This window comes from Sminthopsis crassicaudata, chromosome 1 (genome assembly GCF_048593235.1).
Source record: "Sminthopsis crassicaudata isolate SCR6 chromosome 1, ASM4859323v1, whole genome shotgun sequence".
Classification (NCBI taxonomy): Eukaryota; Metazoa; Chordata; class Mammalia; order Dasyuromorphia; family Dasyuridae; genus Sminthopsis; species Sminthopsis crassicaudata.
The window spans coordinates 524,198,225-524,223,164 of NC_133617.1; the positions used below are offsets into that span (position 1 = coordinate 524,198,225).

The window sequence follows — 24,940 nt, forward strand, 5'->3', positions numbered from 1 at the left end:
TTGGAACACTCTTTCATATGAGTGGATATAATTTCAATTTCATCATCTGAGAATTGTCTGTTCATATCCTTTGACCACTTATCAATTGGAGAATGGTTTGATTTCTTATAAATTAGGGTCTTATAAATTGGAAATGAGACCTTTATCAGAACCTTTAACTTTAAAAATATTTTTCCAATTTGTTACTTCCCTTCTAATCTTGTTTGCATTAGTATTGTTTGTACAGAAACTTTTTAGTTTGATCTAATCAAAATCTTCTATTTTGTGATCAATAATGATCTCTAATTCTCCTCTAGTCATAAATTCCTTCCTCCTCCACAGGTCTGAGAGGTAGACTATTCTGTGTTCCTCTAATCTATTTATGATCTCATTCTTTATGCCTAAATCATGGACCCATTTTGATCTTATCTTGGTATATGGTGTTAAGTGTGGATCTATATCTAATTTCTGCCATACTAATTTCCGGACTGAAATTTTTTTAAAGAAAAATGTTGATTTCGGTATCATGTGAAGAAAGAAAATAATTGTTACTAATATTTATATTTATAAAACAAAATTTAAAATCACACTTAGAAACTTTTAACTGTTATCTGTTTCAAGGTTTATGTTGCTCCCAAATTTTATATGCAATGGAACTTTCAAATTGGTTAACAAATCAACTATATTAGTTTGAATCAACTCTGGATTTTAATGCTTCAGTTTCATCTTGCAATTTTTTGTATGTTCTTCCTACATTTCTTGGGTTTCATCTAAAAAACTGCTGATGAAAACATCACCAATTTGATAGGGAATCATTAAAGAATCTTCATCCATCATCATTATATCATCAGAAGTATCTCCTATATTTTGAAGCTATTTCTCTTTAACTTTTATTTCTTCCTTTAGTTCTGTGATTCTTCTAGTATGCAATGCAAATATATTAGTCTTTTGTTTGTATTCAAAGGTAACATTTATATCTCCTGCAGTTATCTTCTTCATGATGGTAATCATCTTGGGAATACCTTTTTTCCTTCAAAATGTACCTCAAGTACCACTTTATTCATGACTCTTATGATTTCCTCAACTGCTGCTATTTTTCCTCCTTCCCTATATTTATTTGTAATTATATATATATATATATATATATGTTGCATACATATATATATAATAATTACAAATAAATATAGGGGAAATACAAATAAATGTAGGGGAGAAGGAATTGATTCCCATCCCCAAGTTCAGTTGATATAATGATGTATTGTAGTCATGATGAGATGCTAATGTGCTATATGTTACAAAATTAACCTGGCAAATAAAAAGTCAAGAACCTCGGGAAAGTTTGAGTGAAGGAGATATAGCAGTACCAGATTTTAAACTACTACTACACAGCAAAAATCACCAAAAGAACCTAGTTAAAAAATAGAAAGGTTGATCAATGGGGAAAAAATACTCAGTCATTGATAAGAAGAGAAATACAAAGCAAAACAAGCCTTGAGTTTTCACATCATAATCATCAGATTATCAAAGAGAAAAAATGAAGAAAATAGTAATTATTGGAGGGATTATAAAAGCACAAGTATACAAGTGCAGTGATGGTTAAACTGTGGATTTTTTTTAACCATTCTGAAAAACAATTTGTTACTATATATTTTTAAAAGTCATGAAAATGTGCACATATTTTGATCCAGTGATATAAAACATATATCCTCAGGAATTCAAAGGCTATAGGGTATGTACAGGAATATAACAATACCCTTGATTGTAGCAAAGAACTTTAAAAAAAAAAGTATGTGCCCATAAGTTGGGAAATGGTCAAACAAATTATGTTAAATGAATATGATAAATTGCATTTTTAAAATGAGAAAGTTGATAGTCATGGAAACATTAAAAGAATGAAGAAAGAGGACAATTTTTGTGATGACCCAAATAATGTAAGGGGAAACCTATCTGAAAATCCCCAGAACTCTAACTAAAACATCCACCAAACATGACTTCTAACACATGATGATAAAAACGTATCTTTAATCTCTTCACAGAGAGAGGATGATAGAGACATAGAACTAAACATAAATTCTGAGACATGGACAATATCTTGATTTGTTCAAATGAACTATACATATTTCTACTTGGGGAGAAGGATTTGATGAACAATTCTGGAAAGCTTGGTCCCTCTTTTTATTTGCTCCAGGACTAGTACAAATCTTATTAGTGATAGCTCAAATGTTAAGCCCCTGCAAGCCTCCTACTTTTCTCACTTTGGTTACTACCCCTATCCCAAAATGAAAGTTCAGTCCCTTTAACTCTGTTTTAGAAAATATCCAACAAGTCTGTTTTTTTTTTTTTTTTCTTCTCAGAACTATAAATAAATCTCTCTTAAGATTTTTTTGCAACCCCTAATTAGACTTGAATGCATCTTTGTCTCCCCCTAGAGGGGTTGTGGAAAGAGCACTAGATTTGGATTCAAAGGATCTAGGTTTGAATTCCAACTCTGTCAATTACAATCATATGATATTGTGATGGGACTCTCCAGGTTTCAGCATGCACATCTGTAAAACTAGAGAACCTCTGAGGTCCTTTCCAATTCTAAGTATTTTGTTCCTAGAGTTTCCACAAATAATTTATGGTCCAAGAATCTGGGCTCTTATAGACTAGTTTTGTTTTTGGAGGCTGAACTGCAAAAATTCAATATCTTTCTTCAAATCAATGCCCCTATGTAGAATTATTTCAGGAAAATCTACAAATATGGGCATGGTAACTCTAGATGTCCTTGAACATAAGAAGCAGGGTTCCTAGCTCCTACAAATAATAAAGGCAATGATGTACATATCATATAGTATTGTTGGTCTTATTCAGTCATGTCCAATTCTTCATTGAACCATTTGGCATCTTCTTGGCAGAGATGCAAGAGAAGTTTGCCATTTCCTTCTCCAGCTCATTTTGTAGACGAATAAACTTAGGTAAACAGGGTTAATTGACTTGACTAAGGTCCCACAACTAGAGAAGATCTGAACTCGTTTAACCGACTCTAGACTCAACCCTCCACTGTGCCACCTAGCTGTACATGATATGATACTTTTGTTTCAAATGATAATGAAAAAGAAATAAAAGAATTCACAAGAGCTAACAAACAGGTTATTTATGGAGACAGAAAGAGAGAGAAAACATAGATAGATCGATGATACATAAATAGATAGACAGACAGACAAATATCACTAAAATATCCCACCAGTTCCACACAAAAGGACATTGAATTTGAGCCTACCATTAGGGCAAAACTTTATGAAATGCAATTCATTGAATTCCTCTTTCACACAGAAAACCACAAAACTTAGTTTAGACTAGTTAAATATACTTTTGAGCTATTAAAAAAGCAATACTCTATCAAATCTGTACTACCTGATTAATTCATAGAAATAACAAATGATAGCAAAGCTCCAGATCTCTCTTCTCTATACAGGCTATTGTGATGCCTCAGAAATAGGAGAGAGAAAGAGAAGCCAAAAGTTATTCTGTGTCTTGAGCAAGTACCTCAGATTGGAGACCCTACAACCATCCAGAGCTGATAGTGCTATTTGCATTCCCAAGCATGCTGACTCAGAAAACAGCTAATGCACAAACTTACTGACCAGTTGGGGGGGAGGATAATCACGTTTCCATAAAGCAAAAAATGAGGAATTGGTCAAGAGGATGCCTAAGTGAAGGGACAGGTCAATTCTTTAAAAGCCTCCACAACTGTGAATCATAACACTTGAAAGAGTTGCAAAGCAGCTGTTTCTGATGCAGCTGTTGCTTATGGATTGGGAATGAAATAAATTGGAGGCAAGAGGGAAGAGGAGAGAGATCAGAGAACAGTGACTGCCTCTCAGTCTCCTTGTATCATCATCATCATCATCATCATCATCATCATCATCATCATCATCATTATCATCATTATCATCATCCTCTCACATGAAGAGATCCAATGCTAGCTATTGCAGTCAAACAAGATGATTAAACTAAACATAGGTGAAAAAGAACAACAACAACAAAAACAAGAGGGAAGAGGAGGAAAAGAATGAGAAGAAGGATAAGGACAAGGACAAGAACAAGAAAAAGTTTTCCAAATAGGTATGTTGATTTACTTAGAGAGCTCAAAAAATTTAAATAAAAATTATTTGAATCCATAACTTCAATAAAGTAGCAGGCCATAAAATAAGCTCACAAAAAGTCAGCCTTTCTGGATATTATCAATAAGACCCAGAAATAGAGATAATAAAAGAAATCCCATTCAAAATATATAAAATATCTATTTGTCCAGCTACCATGACTCATAAAGTAATTGCAGGTATAGTCCAATGGGTGATTGATACCTCCATTTTTTTGGGGTAGTCTGTGGGACCATTCCTCTAATATTATATAGTCTCCTTAGTGCTCTCTCAGAAGGAAGAGATGAGGGCAGGGAGGTAATACCATGCTACTCAAAATATGTTCAGATTCTATAAAATACCTGGGAGTCCACCTACCAAAAATTAGAGAATACAGAATTATAGGACTACAATTTAAAAACACTATTTGTATAATTAAAGGAAGACAAATTATTGGAGAGTAATTTTTATGGTCAGGCAACGCAAATATAATCAAAATGATGATACTACCCAAAATAATCTAGAGATTCAGTGATATACTAATCAAACTACCAAAGAGTTTCTACTTTCTAAAACTTGACAAATGAATGACAAAATTCAGTGGGAAGCTGGGGGTGTAGGGGGAGGAATTAAGAATCACAAGGGAAATATTTTAAGTGGTAGTCAAGGGATACTAATAATACCAGATCTCAAATTGTACTAAAAAGCAGTAATCATCAAAATTAGTTGGTACTGGTTAAAAAATATAGAAGTCAATCAGTAGAACACAATAGACACAAAAAATGAAAAGGCAAACAAATATACTAGCACAGTGTTCAATAAATTCAAAATCCCCAACTGTTATGGTAAGGACTCACTATTTTAAAAAACTGCTGAGAAAATGGAAAACGGTCTACCAGAAATTAAATTTGAACCAGCACCTCACACTATATACCACAATAAGTTCCTAATGGATGCATGTCTTAGATATAAGAGATATATATCATAATATATTATGATATAAATATAGATATCATAAACAAATTAGAGGAACTAAAATAAATAGTCACTCTGTTTGCAGCTTCTCCAACTTAATTGAACTTTCCTGAGATAAATTTCTTTTGTCATGACCTTTAAGAATATACACATACTTCTGTGTCATACTGAATTATCAAAGTAGGGCTTTAGTAGAGGAGCTGATAGGTTAATCAATGTTACTTCAGAGGCATAGTACAACAAAGCTGATAACTCATAGGAGATGAAAGGAAGTCCCAATTTTGTCTTATTTAATCTTTATATTTTACCGATGAGCCAAATGAGGTACAGAAAAGAAAAATGACGTGTTGAAAATCATATTGATAGAAAGTTGCAGGGCAAGACTCAAATCCAAATCCAATTCACAGTATTCCCGACTCCTTGATTCTCTTTTTGTTACATTATACTGCATATTGTATTATACTGGCTACATTGTTTTATAACATTTTTATACTGTGCTGGATAGATTGATCTATCATCTTGAAACTAAATAGCAAATAATTAATTTTTAAAGTAGGCAGTTTCTATAGTGCCCAGAACTTCTATCTTGACTATTCAGGCAACGGATAGAAGTATGACCCCATGAAACATTATGGGAAGTGGGGTACAGAGTGGCTGGAGTTATATATTTGAATAATCATAAGTTGAGCATAGGGGTATCCTATACAAATTTGTAAATGTATATGAGTTTAAGGCCCTGCTCTACGAGGCACCCATCTACCTTTCCAGACCTATTGTACATTCTTTTTTTTTTTAATTTTATAAGTATAATTTTTTTGACAGTACATATGCATGGGTAATTTTTTTTACAACATTATCCCTTGTATTCATTTTTCCAAATTTTCCCCTCCCTCCCTCTACTCACTCCCCTAGATGACAGGCAATCCCATGCATATTTAATGTGTTACAGTATAACCTAGATACAATATATGTGTGAAAAATCAAATTTCTTGTTGCATGGTGAGAATTGGATTCCAAAGGTATAAGTAACCTGTGTAGAAAGACACTTATTGTATATTCTTTACTCTATTTAAACTAGCTCACTACTATATTCAAAGGACTATAAATCTGTGAATACTCTTTGATCCAGTGCCATTACTGGATGCCACTGCTGGATCTATATCCAAGGAAAGCATAAAGGAGGGAAAAGGACCTATATGTGTAAAAATATTTGTAGCAGCTCTTTTTTGTAGTGACAAAGAATTTTAAAAATGAGTAGAAGCTCATCAATTAGGGAATGGCTGAATAAGTTATGGTATATGAAAGTAATGGAATATTATTGTTCTATAAAAATGATGAACAAGCAGATTTTATAAAGGCCTGGAAAGATTTGTGTGAACTGATGCTCAGTGAAACAAGTAGAACCAGGAATACACTGTACACAGTAGTAGAAAAATTGTGTGATGACCAACTATGAAAGATTTGGTTCTTCTTAGCAATTCAGTGATCCAAGGCAATCCCAATAAACTTTGAATAGAAAACGCCATCTGCTTCCAGGGAGAAAACTATGGAGAGCAAATATAAAGCAACACATGCCATCTTCACTTTAAAAAGAAAAAAAGTTTTTGTCTGAACAATACTATCTTTGCACAAGATGGTCCCTGTTTCTGGAATGAACCTTCTCTTTATTTCTGCCTCTTAGAAACTCTTCAATGTTCAATCTGTATGGTCACTTCCTTTATAAAAATGTTCCTGCACTCTCAAATTGTTAGTACTTACTGACTTCTGAAATTACCTTGTATTTATTTAACAAGTACATGTTGTTGTATTAAACTACCTGCCATCTAGGGGAAGGGGTGGGGGAGGAGGGGGGAAATTTGGAACAAAAGATTTTGCAAGGGTCAGTGTTGGAAAAAAATTACTCATGCATATATTTTATAAACAAAAAGATACAATAATAGAAACATTTAAAAAAAAACAAGTACATGTTGTATCCCATTCCCTTAGAACATAAACCTCTTGAAGGTAGGATTTGTTTTATTTTTATCTTTATATATTCCCTGAAACCTCATACAATCCCTTTCATATAGTGTGCATTTAAATAATTGTTGAATTATATTTACCAATATTAACAATAAGTTGTATAGAAGTCTAGTGGACAATCAGTCTCTACATTTATGGTGATTGAGGGGGAAGAGGGGAGAGAAAGAGGAGAAAAGGAGAAGAAAGGAGAGGAAAATAATACACAAAAGCTTTGCAGTACCAATTATGGGCAAAAGAGGGTAGTCTAAGTATGCAATTCAATCCCTAGGGACTAAGATTATCAGAATGTCTGAACTAAGAGTCTTTGAAGTCCTTTTAAATATTTTCATTTAAAGATAAATAAATCAAAACCTATAAATATCAATTCAGTTTCCTCAGGGCACAGAGCAAGTTATTGGCAGATAAAATTAGACTCAGTTATACTGAGTTATATATTTATTATATATTTATATATTTATTCAGTTATACAGTTATGTATTTAAATACATAATCCTCTGTTCTCTGTCAATTTGGGCTATGAAGTAAGGCTTCTGTATAGTTACCTAAATAAAGCCTTAGGAAATGGTCTAGAACAATAAGAAAGATCAAGGGAACACGGTTGTAATGGAGAATTTCCATTCCTGCACTTATCTGATACTATTTGGAACATAGCAGGCCTTTAATAAAAACTTGATGACTTGACTTGACTGCCCTGGAGGAGCTGGCAATCCTGTGCCAAAGTAGGAGAAAAGAAAGCCATCACTCACTGCCTAACCTACTCTCCCTAGAGCTCTTTCTCTCCTTTCCAAGAGGTCCAAGCTCTCAGAATACTAGCCTCTTTCCTGGTATTGCCACCAGTCCTTGCTTAGTTTCTAAGAAACTACTTTTACCCCAGACATCATGACTTAGGCATGACACCCCTCCTCAATGACTCTAATTCATCCTAAATATTAGTAGAATATATAGTCTAGCCCCAAGAGCCTCAAGATTCCAAAAAAGTCATCTCAATGTCAATAGTATAAAAATGGGGAGTTATTGGGTCAATCAAGTCACTATATCCTACTTAACTTATCCTACTTAAAGTAATTGACTACATTATGTCATGATGCATTTGTCAGGGGGAAAACATCTCTATTGAATAATCAGATATTAACTTTATATTAAGTATGAAAAAAGCTTTGATTAATTTATATGTCTTTGAAAACCACTGAATTAACCAAAGTGATATTGCATAAGAAGTATTCAGGAAAACTTAGTCATGTCCTATGCTAATTATAAAATAGTAGATTATTTCAGAGCCCTGGAATTCAAATGTTTGGTGGTAGATAGGGGAGAGCTGATGCTAAAAAGGAATCATTTGTGGGGGAGGAATAGAAGAGCACTGAGATCCAGTCTTGCCCCCTATTCCATTCTCCACTTTGACTAGAACAGGTCCTGGTAAATTTCATGGGAACGAAAGATTTGGACTTTTAATTGTCATACTAGTAGGGTACTCAGAATGGCAGCAGCCAATAATGGTATCTGCATTGAGAATTGAGGATAGATTGGATACAATAAGGAAAAAGTTAAAATCTACAAAGAGCCCAGTAGAAAAAATTATGCCATACCAAAGGATTCCAGCAAAAGAACTTTAAGTTGTAAGTTATTCCTATGTCACAGGTACTCTCTGTAAGCTTGATCCTACTTTTCCTTGTATGTACTGGTGAGAGAGTATATCAAGAATTTAGCAGAACTGAAGGGAAGGAGAAGATGGGTTTTTTACTGCCCATTCCATAGCAATATACTCCCTTCTAAAAGCTAATTAAGTCTAGCTGATTAATTAACTTCAATAATTAATGAGGAAAGCATATCTTTAGTTGCTTGTGAACTCTAACTGTGGGGCAAAAAAAAATTCTCCCCCAACTTCTCAGGGTTACCTTTAGACTCTGAGGTGACGAGCAATAGCAATTTTCTATGGACCCAGACTGCCAGTGCAAAAGAGAGTTTGAGAGATTATATATGTCAGCAACTACAAATACATATTTAAATATATATGTATATAATTATATATGTATGTACACATATATACATATATTTAAATATGTAAATAAAAATTTAAATATAAATTTAAAAGAACATATCTTGCCTTTAGAAAAAATCAGTCTGCATGTTCAAAAAATTCCTTGTGGTGGGGCATAAGCTGAATTTTCTTTTTTTCTTCTTCTTAGCAGGCTACAGATTTACTTACAGATAGGGGAGTTTGAACAGTACTAAAAGGATAAAAAAAAAGAAACTGCTTATTTAAATTTATTCATTTATTTAAATCCTATTTATTTATTTCATTTAAATCACAATCATATATACCCACATTTGCTCATGATGCATATGAATAAGTTATGGCTCTGAGAAGAGAATGGAGCTAAAGGTCCTGCTATGTAACTCAGGGATTTGAAGTCTTCAAGTTGTTTCCCAGACTAAGAAAGTCATCCTGCTTGTCATTTCTTATTTGTTCTGTTCTTTTAATGGACTCTATACCATACATGAGCATCATTGAACATAGAAGATCACATAACATTGGTATCCAATGAAGATTTATTCTTATACAAGAATCATTTTCCCTTTTATTCTCATCACTGTATATTCAGGGATACATAGAGACATTGACATTTTTCATAAAGCATTTTAGGTATTTCTTATAATAGATAAACATACTGAGAGAGGAGAAAGGGCTATCAATAACCTATACATATATATATATATATATCAATAATATATAATAATATGAAACAATATAGAATCTAAGTTCTAAAATTTATAGACTGGTCTCTCATAGACATATAAGAAAGAACAAGATTCCCTTAACTTTGTTTGATCTTGAGAGAAGAGTTAGAATCTTTTTTTTGAATAGCTAGTCTATAACTTATAACTTCCCTTTCTTTAAGGGGATAATAAATAGGATCTTAGTTTAAAAGGCAGAAGACTTTCTGTTCAATGGAAGAAGGAAAACAACAAGAAAATGTCAAAAGATTCCTGCCACTACCATCACTACGTTGTCATCCCAACTTTCCTAACAATATATATTTATCTAGAATTGCTTTAGTAGGTAGAGATGTTAAGTGGAACTCCTTATGGATGGTTATAGGCATTTCCCCCTACAGAGTTGATGGCTAATGTGTCAGCATAAACCATTTTACATGGATCAAATTGAGATAACAAATAATAAGTCAAACTTAAAGCCTCATGAGACTCAGGTCACTTAGCAAGTTACATTGCCACCAAGTTAAAGCAGGAATTAGACATCCTTTAAGTTAACATCAACACTAACTGTCCTAGGGTTTGTTTGGTTTTCAGTTTTAAAAAATTACTTTTAATTTAAACATTCAAACAAATAGGACACAAACTCACAACCGTGTACTTTCTGGGAGGGAAAAAGCCTGAAACAACATTAAAAAAAAAAAAAGCTAAGATGGCATGCTTTCATAGTATGATAGAGACAGCAGTTGCCCAAGCCCAAATCTAGCTCTAAGGCCTGAGTAGAAACATCTGATTGATAGGAGAGGGATGTGGAAGAGTAGGGAAGAGACTGGGTCCTGGATCAAAGCAGTAAGAATCTTAACCCTTCTCCTTGTTCAAGGCTAAATAAGATCTGGCCCAGTCTGCTCATTATCTCAGAAGTTCTGGTATTAAGGCAATTCCAAAAGATTCATTATGGAAAATACTATCTACATCCAGAAAAAGGACTGCTGGAGTCTGGATGCAGATCAAAGCATACTATTTTCACTTTGTTTTTTTTTCATAGTTTTTTTCTCCTTTCTTGTTTCTTCTTTCACAACATGTTTAATATGGAAATGTGTTTTATGTGATTGTGCACGTATAACCTACATCAGATTGCTTGCTGTCTTAGAGAAGGGGGAAAGAAAGGAGGAAGAAAAATTTGGATCTCAAAATCTTATTTTAAAAGAATATTGAAAATTGTCTTTATATGTAGTTGGAAAAAATAAAATACTAACTAAAAAAAAATTTCTGCTTTCAAAAGGGGATTAAAATAATAAATAAATAATGAAACTGCTGCTGTATGAGTTCTGGTTTACATTTGTATATAATTAAATATATTACATTCTAAATATTATAAATAAATACTACATTAAAAATATAAATACACAAATAAATATATTACATTATAAATATTTTGTCCCCATTATACTAATATAAATTATCTTAACTGACTTTAATTCCTGTTTTTTCTGTGCTATGAGAACTGCCTTGCATATATTCCTATTAATAATATATAAAATAGCAGTAGCTTATATTTAAATAAGTTTTACAAATATCATCTCATTTTATGTTTGCAACAATGACAATGACAAGTAAGTGTTATTATGCCCATTTTATAGATGAGAAAATTGAAGTGAAAAAAACTTAAATGACTTGTCCAGGTAAGTGTCCAAAGTGGGATTTGAACTCAGGTCTTACTGATTCCAAATCTAACACTATACCATGTAGCTGCCATTAACAATACATTTCTTCTTTTTTTTTTTTTATTAAAGCTTTTTATTTGCAAAACATATGCACAGGTAATCTTCCAACATGGACCCTTGTAAAATCTTCTGTTCCAAATCTTCCCCTTCTTTCCTCCACTCCCTCCCCCAGATGGCAGGCAGTCCAATACACATTAAAATATATCATTAATAATACATTTCAAACCAAACATCAATGGAAAAATTATGTCAAGAATAGAGAACTCACATTCTGGATGGGTTTTCAATGTTTACAAGTACATATAAGACTTGACATTTCCTGAGAGTTCTGTTTGATAGACCAGCCAAGTGTCACAGTAGATAAAAAATTGAACCTGAAGTCAGAAAGAATCATCTTCCCAAGTTCAAATCTAGCCTCATATATTGCTCTATAATGATGGGCAAGGCACTTAACCCTGTTTGCCTCAGTTTCCTCATTGTAAAACAAGCTGGAGAAGGAAATGCAAACCAGTCCAGTGTCCTTGCCAAAAAACACCCAAATGGGGTCATAAAGAATCAGACTTGACTGAACAACAACAAAATATAGGACTTGAAAAGTATCACTAGGTAAGTAAGTCACTCATTCTCTCTGAGATTCAGTTTCCTCATTTGTAACAAGGGGATAATAATATCAACTCAAATGAGATCGATAATATATATATATATAGTTCTTTGCAAACCTTAGGGTGCTTTATAAATGCTTGTTGTCATTATTATTATTATTGTCATTATCTTTAGTAGTCTCAAATTTCATGTGCATCATGTCTCTTGTTTCAACCTCTTAATATTCTTTGTCTTTAATAGTTGATGCATAACAACTATATGTTTTTCTTTTCCTGCAAGGAGATATACTGATTGCATCATCATATGAACCAAGCAATACTGTACAATTGTTACTAATAGATTAATTTAAAGTAATATTGTTAGTAAAGTTATTACATAAACCAAAAAAGTAATATCCCAACAAAAACTGAATGACTTTTAATAGAAGTAAACAAAAATCTAAAATCAGTTAATTTTTTCTAATGTGTTTTTGTTAAATTATGAATTTTTTTAAATTGGGCATAGATATATAGGGGAAAAATCTTACTAATATAGTATAATCTATTGTGTTACAATTTATTCATCATGCTATTACACAGGAATGTTGCAGTGACATCTTAAGGAGAAAAACACTTCTGTTCAAAGCAACTTGCCAGGTTCTAATAATAACAAAAGATAATAAGGTGGAGTTGAGGTTAGAAAAGAAAATATGCAAAGTACAATGATACTATTGAATTAAACAATAATATCTGGACATACATTAAACAATTCTGAAGCCTACAAAGAAAGGGGAGTTTTAGTGCTTATTAAGAAGTCTGTATTAACACTGGCAGCTTCATCTCTTAATGTTTGACAAGAATAATATTTAATGCAAACAATTTATTTTGATCTAGTGTTACCAATTTGAGCTGTTCAGCAAGTAAAATTCAAAATACAGTGATGATTTGGCTCTGTATAATTCAATAAGTTTGTTGTATTAATGGAAAACTTAGTTATATCTCATAAACTATACTTCATCACAGAGGAGAGCTGGAGTTTTGGGAGGGTAGAGAAAAGGATTGTAGAGTTTTGTTTTTTTTTCAAAATCATTGTCACATTAATATTATGTCTACTTTAGATTTCAATCCATAGATTTCAAACTCTAAATAATCAAGGCAAGAAGTATAATCTAGTGGCTGTATCCTTGAGCTTCAGTCTTAAGTATTCCTGAAAAAAACAGTCTGTCCTTGGTGAAAAAAATCTTAACAATGTAGATAAGCTAGTGTAAGGCTCCAGCAAATGCTGTTAGTGGAGACTGGATGGCGGGAAAGGAAACAAGAAGTTAACAACTATGTGACCTGAGAAGATTAAAAGGCTAGCTAGCACTTTGGATGTGGAGTTAGTCAAGGTATTTTCATGGGTAATTTTATCACACTTAATTTGCTGAGCCATACATCAGAATGGAAAATTGGTCTTATCCTTACATGAACTTATGCTGAAAGAGGTGAGTAGAACCAGAATATTGTACACAATAATAATGACACTGTGTGATGGTCAACAAATGATCCAAGACAATTCCAAAAGACTCACAAGAGAAAATGCTATCCACATCCAAAGAAGGAACTGATGGAGTCTGAATGCAAAATGAAACATACTATTTTTACTTTTTTTGGGGGGAGAATTCATTTTTTTCCCTTTTTGTTCTTTCACAACATGTTTAATATGAAAATATGTTTTACATTATCGCTCATGTATAACCCATATCAGATTACTTACCATTTGGAGGAAGTGGGAGAGAGGGAAGAAAAGAGGGAGGGAAGGAAGGAGAAAAATGTTGGACTCAAAATCTTTTGAAACATAAATGCTGAAAATTGTCTTTATGTATAATTGAAAAAAATTTAAATTATTGATTTTTTTTTAAAGAAAGATAATTGATCTTATCCAGCAGCTCTGCTAAATTTGAATATAAACTTGGGGAAGCCAAACTGTAAAAACTGAGTTTAGTCTGAACTCAATCTTAGTTGTGACTTGGTTCAGACATTCTGGAAAATAATTTGGAAGTAGATCCATAAAGTTATATACCCTTTCACCCAGCTAAACCCAATCTATACATATGCAGAATAAAATGAACAGAACTGGGAAAACAATGTATATGGTGGCATTATAGGAGAAAAGAACCTGAAATACTTTAGAATTATGATCAATGTAATGGTAAACCATTCACCAATTAGTGGCATCCAATTTTTTGTTATTATAAAAAATGCAGTTAGTTATAAATATTTTGGTATATATTATGCCTTTCTATTTTTCTTTGAAATCCTTAGATCATATACTTATTAATGAATGATACCTCTGGGTCAAAAAGCATAGGCATTTTAGTCACATTCTCAGCACAATTCCAATTGCTTTCCAGAATAATGGGAATAACTCCATCAATAGTATATTGGTGTACATGTGTTTTTACAACTCTACTTAAATTGACTATTCCCACTTTTTGATATATGAAGTTTTCAATTGAAGAATTAAAAGTATAAATAGCCTTATATAAAACATTAAAATCATTATTAATAAAAGAAATGTTAAGAGGCAGCTAGGTGGAGCAGTGAATAAAGCACCAACCTTAGAGTCAGAAAGACCTGAATTCAAATATGATTCCAGATACTTATTAGCTGTGTGACTCTGAACAAGTCACTTAACCTCAATTGTCTCAAAAAAAAATGAAAATTTAAAGTACTCTACATTTTAATACCCTTCAAAATTGACAAATGGAAATAATCAAAATTAGAAGGATTATGGTAATATAAACACCCTTGTATATTATTAATGTCTTATGAATTAAACCAAGTTTTATGGATATCAATTTAAAATTATGCCAAGGAGGTGACTAATATATATACAACTTTGATCCAACATACTACATGCCATGAATCAAAGGTGGTCAAAGAGAGAAACAAAGGTTGAACACACACTAAATATTGATAAACACCATTTTTTGCAATTGCAAAGAACTGGAAATAATATTGTTGTTTGTTCTCAAAGAGAACTATGACATTAGGGAGATGATACCATGACACGCAAGTGGGTTGGAAGTGAGGAAAAGTCACCAGACTCAATTTTTCCTCCAGAGTGGCAAGACATAGATCAGGAGGATGACTAGAGATGGCCCTGATGTGGTGGGAGACCTTGGTCTTTTTAAGCTAAGGTCTTTAACAAGCCTCAATTTGATTGAAGTAACCACACATCATAATTGTCTAGATAAGAAATGGGCCAGAGAGACACAAAGTTTGAAAGAAGCCTAGGGAACATTCCAGACTTGGAGACTAGATTGCATAAAGACACAGAGATGGAATACAGACCCAGAATTAGAAAATCAGCAAGTAGACCAGTTAGTTTGGAATGCAAAGTACAGGATAGTAGAATGAACTTCTGTCCATTTATACTGTTTTTTCTCCTACAGCTACAAAGTCCAATCCATTTCCCATATAATAGCTCTTTACATATCTGAAGCTTTCTCTTTTTCAGTCTGAGAATAACTAGTTTCTTCACCTCAAATAAGGACAAGTTCACATCTTTCACCCTTCTAATCCTTTTCTGGTCATGTTTTACTTTGTCCATATCATTTTTAGGGAACTGGATCATAAAGAAATACTGTATGAACTAGAACTATTAGGACAGAAAAAATAATATAAGTGCTCATTGATTGATGAATTGCCAAACAAAACAGGAAATAAATGTAATCCGAATTATTATGTAGTAAAAATGACAAATATAAGAAATTTAAGAAAACTTAAAAAAATTTGAATCAACTATGATGGAGTTGGCTCTTCTCAACAATCCACTTGCAGAGAAAGAACTATGAAGATTGAATATGGATTGAAACATAAAAATTTCACCTTTTTTTAGTTATTGTCTGGGTTTTTTTTTCTGTCTCATGAATTTTTCTCTTTTGGTCTGATTTTCTTGTACAACATGACAAATATGGAAACATGTTTAAAAGAATTGCACATATTTAGCCTATATCAGATTACATCTTATCTTGCAGGGGAGAGGGAAGGGAAGGAGGAACAAAAATTTGGAACACAAAATCTTACAAAAATGAATGTTGTATGCAAAAATGTTTGTAGCATCCCTTTTTGTAGGGGCAAGAAATTGGAAACTAAGTAGATATCTATCAATTAGGGAGTGACTGAATAGGTTATGGTGTATGAATGTGATGGAATATTATTATTCTATAAGAAATGATTGGCAGGATGATTTCATAAAGGCCTGGAGAGACTTACAGGAATTGATGCTAAGTGAAGTGAGCAGAACCAATAAGATTATATAATAATCAATTCTGATGGACTTGGCTCTTTTTAACAGTGAAGTGAATCAGGCCAGTTCCGATGGTTCTTGTGTTGGAGAGAATCATCTGCACCCAGAGAGAAGACTGTGGGAACTGAGTATAGATCACAACATAGTATTTTCACTTTTTTGAAGTTGTTTGCTTACTTTCTGTTTTCCTTCTTATTTTTTTCCTTTTTGATCTGATTTTTCTTGTGCATCACGTTGATTTAAATTGTGTCCTCTTTAATTTTTGAGGGGGCCCTGATGTAAACTGTTTCCTCTTTGGGAGGAAGGGTGCTCCTGACTCTCAAGCCCTCCCAGTCTCTGGGAGGGGCATACCCTTCCCAGACAACTCCCAAGATAAGTAATCTCATTTTTGAATCGAATTGAAAATCAGTTTCTCAGATTCATCCAGAGATTGCCTCCCCCTCTCCCTCACCCTGTCCCTATCACCCTCTCGGGGCCAAAGATCAAAGAAGCCCCAGATCTCAGAAGGCTCATAAAAGATGATTCTGAATCCCAAAATTTTGCTAAATGCCCTTCTGGATTTAGCCCACTGATGAAGATATTTTCTTCTCACTGTAAACCCATCTTTGCTAAATTCCTAATCAGGAGTTTGCCTACTAAGAAAGCTGTCTTCTTAGCATACTGTTTTCTTAGTGTAAATAAACCATTCTTTGCCACAAACTTGGTATTTATTGGGATTTTGGAATTCTTTCACAAAACCTGCCATCAGCCAAGGGGATCCCACTGCTATTGGGGAATTCTCTCACCTCATCAATGATAAATGTGAAAATATGTATAAAAAATTCCATATGTTTAATACATTAAATTACTTGCTGTCTAGCGGAGGGAATGAGGGAAGGGAGGGAAAAAATGTGGAGCACGAGGTTTTGCAAGAATGAATGTTGAAAACTATCTTTGCACATATTTGAAAAAATAAAAACTATTGAAAAAAATTTAAAATTTGAATCAATGTATACAGAGAGAAATAAATAGAACTAGAAGAACAATATACACAATGACTAAAACAATGTAAATGAAGATTGCTAGCATGAACTTGAACTCTGAGTAATTGGAAAATCAATACCAATCCTAGAGAACAGATAATGAACATACCTTCCCTCCTCTAAGGAAGAATACTATACAGTATTGTGCCTTTCACACTAAAAGTACTTAATAAATATTGAATCTTCTAAAAAGAAGAAAGAAAGAAGAGAAAGGGAAAAAAGAAAGAAATCTATATGGTTTGTTATGAGGTCACTGTATGAGGTGGATTTGCTCAGTGATTTAAGTTTTTTGTTTTTTTATAAGTGATGGTTCAGTTCTAAAGGAAAAGAAGTCAATAAAAAAATAAGATATTTCTATTTTGCTGTGGCAACTTTTATGCTAAGGCAGTCTGTCCATACCAGGCAAAAGAATAGATTATAAACTTCTCAAAGAAAACAATTTGATTGCTTATCTTCTTGGACCCAGCTATGAGGTTGAAGGTCTTTTCTGAATATCTACCACAGACTCAACACTTTCCCAATCATCTTGAAAAGACAGTTTTGTCAACTGTGCATATAACTGTAGGTATAAGTGGAGTCAGTATCAACCTGGGTGGTATGATTCCAATGACTTCAAGGCCCTCTGGCCCACTGGCCTTGCACAATGTGAAAGAATGATCCTCACACCCTTGAATCAAATCAAAAAGATAAAAACAAAATAGTTTTATTTACACATAAGGATATAAAAAGGAATTATTTTGGAGAGGATCAAGAGATACCTTCTCTCAGCATTTATTTTCTTCTGGGGGAGAGCTTGTGGGAGGAGGAATAGCAAGGAAGAAGACTAGCATCCATTCCATCCCATCAGTTGCTTTGTTACCAACAGTTCTTCAGTTGATGTTCCCTATCGATCCTTAATCTGTGCAATATTACTCACTTCATTAGCAACTCCCTCCTGGTTCTGTTTGCCTTCAGTCCTCTCAACTGTCCTGTGTCTCATTTATCCAACATCATAGCTACAAGCCCCTGGAGAAAGGAGTCACAGAATTCTAGAATGTCAGATTTAGGAAAGACTTTAGAAATCATCTTTCTAGTCCATCTCCTTCATTTTACAGAGCAGGAAAATTAAGTCTAAAAAGACAAAATGATTTATTTTGAGAAGGACAGAACCATGACAACAATTCACTCTCCTGACTCCCAATCCAGAGTTCTTTTTACCACAATTCAGTTCCTTTGGCATTTCTTCCTGAAGTTTCTTCTTTGGCTATGGAACATGGATCCAGATTAAATCATGTACTCCTTTAAGCAAGAAAAAAACAAACAAACAAAAAAATTAACATATACCCTTACCTCAGAGTCCAAAGACACAGAAGTTCATTTCTAGCAACATGAATGTAACTTAGAAAAGACAGGTGGCTTCTCCCTCCTGCTGCCACGTTCAATCTGAATCTCAACTCAGCAACAATCTGTGCAACAAAGGATCCTGCCTGGTCCCTGGTCCCAGGTCCCAGTCTCTCAGTATAAAGAGAACTGGAGTAGGACTCAGGAAACTACACTTCCAGTATCAGCCATTAATTAAATGATAACAACTTACCCTCTCTGGACTGATTTTCTCCTCTAAATAATAGCAAAAGTCTCTGTTCTTCCAGCTCTGAAATCCTACATATTTGCATAGTATCAGAATTTTCATTGGTTTCACCTACCAACTTACTCACTAATGGTGGAATTTTAGGACTTGTAGGAAAAGTATTAAGGGGGCCAGAAAGAACTCTCAAGCCATACTACATAATTGTTCAACCACCTTTCTCACCTCCAAGGAGGGTCAAACTGAGAGCAAACGGAAGCTGATAGATGAATAGATGAAGGCCAAATTCTTTAGGATACACAGGAGGGGGGTGGGAGCAAAAAAGAAAGAGCCCCACAGGCTCTCAGCCCTGAAATAAACAATTCATGAAGGAAAATATGGAATGAGGGAGAGGGAGAGAAAGAGAGCCCAGACCAGATGGAGCACTAAGGCCTTCTGTCTTAGCCCGGGTCCTGCTGCAGCTGTCACTCAGTATTCTTAGCATGTTCTGTCCCCAGGGTTGGGGGAGGGAGTCATTTCCTGGCCTGGGGTGGCAGTGGGACAGGGAGCTCATACAAGAGCATTGCAGGTCTGTTCATTCCCTACAGCAAAGACAGACTGTTCTTACAGGGATAGGCAGGCCTGGTCCAAGTGCTAAATACCTACCTCCCCCAAACCAAATGGAGCTTTCTCTGTTATCTAGAAAGATGGAGATGCAAAACAATTCCCAGCTGCTTCCTGGGAGTTTAGAAGAGCCACCTGATCAACCACACCCTGTTGGCCTTTGATGAAAAGGGGGAAGGAAGTGAAATTTATCATGAGGGATCTGCCCTCCCTTTCTGTACCCATCTCTCCTCCTTGTTCCTGTCCTATTCTACTCCAGTTCTCCCTCTCCCCAGCCCCCACTCTATACTGCAATGGCCTTGGTCACACCCATTCATGAGGAAAGACATTGAAAAACTCATTTACACTGGGGTTTTAGATACAAAAATACCTCCCCCCCCTTTTAAAACATGGTAAATATGTATATATGTAAATCCGATATAGACATACATATTTATACTATTATCTTGCTGTACAAGAAAAAATCAAATCAAAAAGGGGAAAAATGAGAAAGAAAATAAAATTCAAGCAAACAACAAAAGTGAAAATGCTATGTTATGATCCACACTCAGTTCCTATAGTCCTCTCTCTGGGTGTAGATGGCTCTCATCATCACAAGATTTGGCCTGAATCATGTCATTGTTGAGAAGAACCATGTCCATCAGAATTGACCATTGTATAATCTCTCTGTTGCCTTGTACAATGATCTCCTGGCTCTGCTCATTTTACTTAGCATCAGTTCATGTAAGTCTCTCCAGGCCTCTCTGAAATTATCCTGCTGATCATTTCTTATAGAATAATAATATTCCATAATATTTATATACTATAACTTTTTCAGCCATTCTCCAACTAATGAGCATCCACTCAGTTTCCAGTTTCTAGTCACTATGAAAAGGGCTTACACAAACATTCTTGTACATACAGGTCCCTTTCCCTTCTTTAAGATCTCTTTGGGATAATAAGCCCAGTAGAAACACTGCTGGATCAAAGGGTATGCACAGTTTGATAATCTTTTGAGCATGGTTCCAAATTAGTCTCCGGAATGGTTAGATCAATGTATCAGTGTCTCAGTTTTCCCCACAGCCCCTCCAACATTCATCATTATCTTTTCCTGTCATCTTAGCCAATCTGAGAGAATATCTCCCCCTTTTGAGGATATTTTAAAGATGATTTAATAAATTTAAAAGTGAAATCTAGAAGAGGGACCTGGTAGTACTAAATGTAAAATTGACATTATGACACCTAAGTGTATGCTTGACTGTGAGTGGGAAAATATTTGTACAAAGAGATTTTTTTCTAGCACCTCAGATCATATTACTTTCCATGATATGGATATGAATGTTTTCCTCAAATAAGTTGATGAGGACTGATTCTGAATATCAGAGGGTCCCAGAGTCACTGAAATTCCAAGTAGGAAATATGTTTAGGAGGAATATCTATCCAAATCTCCCACCTTGTGGACTGGGCTAATTTTTTCCTTAAAATGTGTCCATTTTTGTGGCATTATTGGATCAAAGGACTAAAGATCCAGACTTCCTGTTTCTCTGAATACAAAAAGTTATGTGCAGCTTTAGCTGCTTGTTACTTAACTTGTAGACCCCCATGGGCAACAAAGAAGCAAGGAAGCTTTTCTTAGCTGAATAAACCCTGGGCTATGGTTAAGTAATTCTCTTTTGGTTAACTCTCAGATTTTCTACAGGTGTTTCATTTCCTTCTAATATCAAACATAACTTAAGAAGAGATTGGTCTGTCAGACTTTTCCCGAAATAAATGGAGCCCAAAAGAGTCTGAAGTGAAAGATTTGAACAGGCAGATTGCAATAGAACATCATGAGGAAGAGAGGAGTTTTTTCTTTGTTTGGTTTTTTTTTTTCATAGCTCCTCTCATAGCTCAGTATTTAAACTTCAAAAAAAAAAAAAAGTCATTTCCATGTAGAGAAGAACTGATGATTGATCAAGAGAACCCTAATCAACTCAATCCATCTGATGAAATTATGAAATGTGATAGGAACAATGTTCTAACCCTGTTCCTTAGCAAATTAGGTTAGTTTTTCCCACAAAAGTATGGGAATCATTCTCAAGACTTGATTGGCTAGGGGACTAAAAGCTCTAGCTCTGGTCCCTGAGAACAAAACAACCACATTCATCAACAATGCATTTCTGTTCATGACTGCTCATGACTGGGAAAATTATGGGCAATTGAGACAAAAAACAATCAGCTGAATCAAATCCAAGTGTCTTTAATGCAAGTCCTTATGGAATAGCTACCTTTACTTTGTTAGTTCACTGTTGAATGACCTCTGACTATATCACCCCCCCCTCAAAATATTGAATATAAACTACCAGGATGCTAGTCTGAGTGAAACCCAGTTCAAACAATTGGCATAATCAAGAAGGGGAGTGGAAATACACATTATGCAATTTGTGAAGTGAAGGATGGGCAGCTCAAAGGAAGGTGAGCCCAAATCAACCTTTATGCTTGGTTTCTCCAGATATTACAGTGATTTATCCCAGAGGTCAAACTTCATCCAGTGTTTTGGGATTCACAAAACTCTCAGTCCCTTTTGAGCATAGTTCCAAATTGCTTTCCAGAATGGTTGGATCAATGTATTAGTGTCCCAGTTTTCCCACATCTCCTCCAACATTCCTCATTATCTTTTCCTGTCACTTTAGCCAATCTGAGAGAATATCTCCCCCTTTTAAGGATATTTTAGAGATGATTTAAGTAAATTTAAAAGAGAAACTTAGAAAAGGGGCGTGGTAATACTAAAGGTAAAATTGACATTGTGATAACTAAGTATATTCTTGTCTGTGGGTGGGCAAATATTTGTACAAAGAGATTTTTTTTTCTAGCACCTCAGATCATATCACTTTCCATGATTAAAATATAATTGGAAAATATTTAATAGAATAAATATGAGTAAATGAGAACATAAATATTGTTCATATGTGGGTCCTCAGGGATCCTTAAGTACTGTTAAGAGTTTCCATTTCTGTTTGAGTTTAACAACACCAATTTTCTCCCACCTCTGGGAGATTAGAAAGTCAACAACTTGTAGTTATTCCTCTGATGGAGACCAAAGAGAATATACTGAATTTGAGGAAAATTTCAGTAAACTACCTTTTAGGCCCACAGAATAATTAAGCTGTGTAGTCTTAGGTCTTCTAGCCTTGGTCATTGGTCTTCTCCAAGTTCTACTAGAAGATTTCTTCAGATTTCTGTTTACCTTCAAAACAGCTAGTAGGTTTTGAAAGTGGTTTTCTTTTCACAAAAGAAAAAGGGGGTGAGAGGGGGAGAGGGAAGTATACCAGAAAGAGCTTGAGTTTTACCTTTGTTTCCCTAATGGTCTTGATTATCTAATTGGTTCTGGAAGGTCCTCTGAAAGGAGGTCTTTCCCAGCTTAAAAGTAATTAATTTAATTTGTGTGCTACTGGGGAAAAATACTCTTTGGTTTGAATAGCTTTTTGGAAATAACAATGCTGCTGAAAAAGCACTCATCTTATAACTGTAAGTGGACATAGCCATTTAGTGATGGCATCAGAGATGCTAAAAACTGACAATCTAGGCAGATGCCTGGAAGTTTAGGATTTTCTAAGTCATGTGGGAGGAAATATTTGAAGTTTGTTTTGTTTTTTAATGTTTATTGGGGACTTGGGAAGCCAATTGAAATTGTACTGTGACCATTACTATGATTTGTTGCTGGAACTCCCAGCGGGGCTCCCTTGAAAAGCTCAGTTCTCAAGAGGCCTCTTCCATTTTAGATAGCCTGGTGATCCTGAGCTAGACATTCCTAGTCTTTGTGGCAGTATTGTGAATTTGAGGTGTTAGGAGCTCCTGACTCAATCAACAGGGGGCTGACTAGAAGCAGGAGGAATTCTTGAATTAGAAAGGATGGCTAATAAGAAGGGAATTCAAGCCCTGGCATGAAAATCCGTAATTCTTTTTGTGAGCTATCCTACGTGTCAGTGTCCTCCTCATCATCTATGGTAGACCAGCCAGAGACAGTCAGAAACCCAGCTGATCCATACACGCACTCCAATACAGTACCCACAAAGCTCCTGAAAAACTATGGTAACACTGGTCTTTAATATCGTCAGTCAGGGTCAAGCCTCAGTATAGGGTGGATACCCAAAAATAGGAGCACAGACTCAGGCCCCAGCACTGAGAGGCGATGCTTGCCACAGAACTCTAGACCCATTGGTGAAAGTTGTCTCGCCTTAACAAGGGTCAGTAGCAACAGTCAAGACGATGTTCGTGCCTTGTATAGGGAAAAAGCAATTTACCCTGGAAGACTGGCAGTGGGATAGGTCCCAGAGGCAGTGGCCAGTGAGCAGCAGGCAGAGACACAGATCTCAGCAGTGGTGGCCAGGAAGCAATGAATAGGCTGAGACACTGGCCAAGTATAAATAAACAGAGATGTGGAGCCTAGCAGCCCCATCAGCTAAACTAGCCCCAGTAGCAGAACAGAATTTAGTGGTAACCAAACAGCTTAAGAGTGGTCACTGGCACGGGCGGCAGTAGAAGGCAGGCAGGTTCGCAGTAAATCGTTGCATATTGTAATCTAGAACTGACTGACCCTTCCACATTGCTGCCAGTACATTATCTGACCTGTGATAAAGATTGCAACTATGCAGGAAGTGTCATCATTTTGTTCCTTGTGCTGCTCCTACTCATGGTCACTTCCTTACAAGGAGAGACCCACTTAGAACTACAAAGATTTGTCACTTAGCACAACAACTTGATCATTTAGACCAGGAGACTTTATTCTTCCAAAAGTGGGGTGGGGCACGAGGAAGCCTGGGATTTCCCGTCTTTGTTCTACCAGAATTCAGCCACTCCTTCTCCGTGGTTTGATTGGGCTTATTTTGTTTTGGTTTTTCAGTGTTTGTTTTAGTTTTTCTTTGTCCATTTTATTGCTGCCCTAAGGTAGTTTAAGTAGTAGAAAGTCCTCTAGACTTAAGGACCTTAGGACAGACTCCGGAGAGTGAGGTAATTTCAATATCCTAACCCCTGCCCACAGGCAAGTTAGGCTGGTTTTGCTTTCAAAGGTATTGTATTCATACTGAAACTTGATTATCTCAGGGGACTAAAAACTTCCACTGTTGTTTTCACTTCGGGTCTCTAGAGAATTCAACAGTGGTAGGAGGAGCTCCAGGAATGTTTTGAAATTTAATTGGTGGAAAATGATGGGCATTTTAGGCAAGGTGACATCACTCAATTAAATCGAATTGAATTAAACAATTCCTTGCTGAATGCTTATCTTCTTTCTGTAGTTAATCTTTTGTTAGATATTGAATAGCTTACTGGTGTCTCATTTTGTTTCAATATTGAACATATTGGGAAGGGACTGATCTGAGTCAG

At 34.9% G+C, this 24,940-nt stretch overlaps 1 pseudogene; it reads right to left on the bottom strand.

Annotated features, from left to right (window-relative positions):
- Nucleotides 1-579: 579 nt before the first annotated feature.
- Nucleotides 580-990, bottom strand: LOC141555177 (prefoldin subunit 4 pseudogene; annotated as a pseudogene).
- Nucleotides 991-24,940: the final 23,950 nt, after the last annotated feature.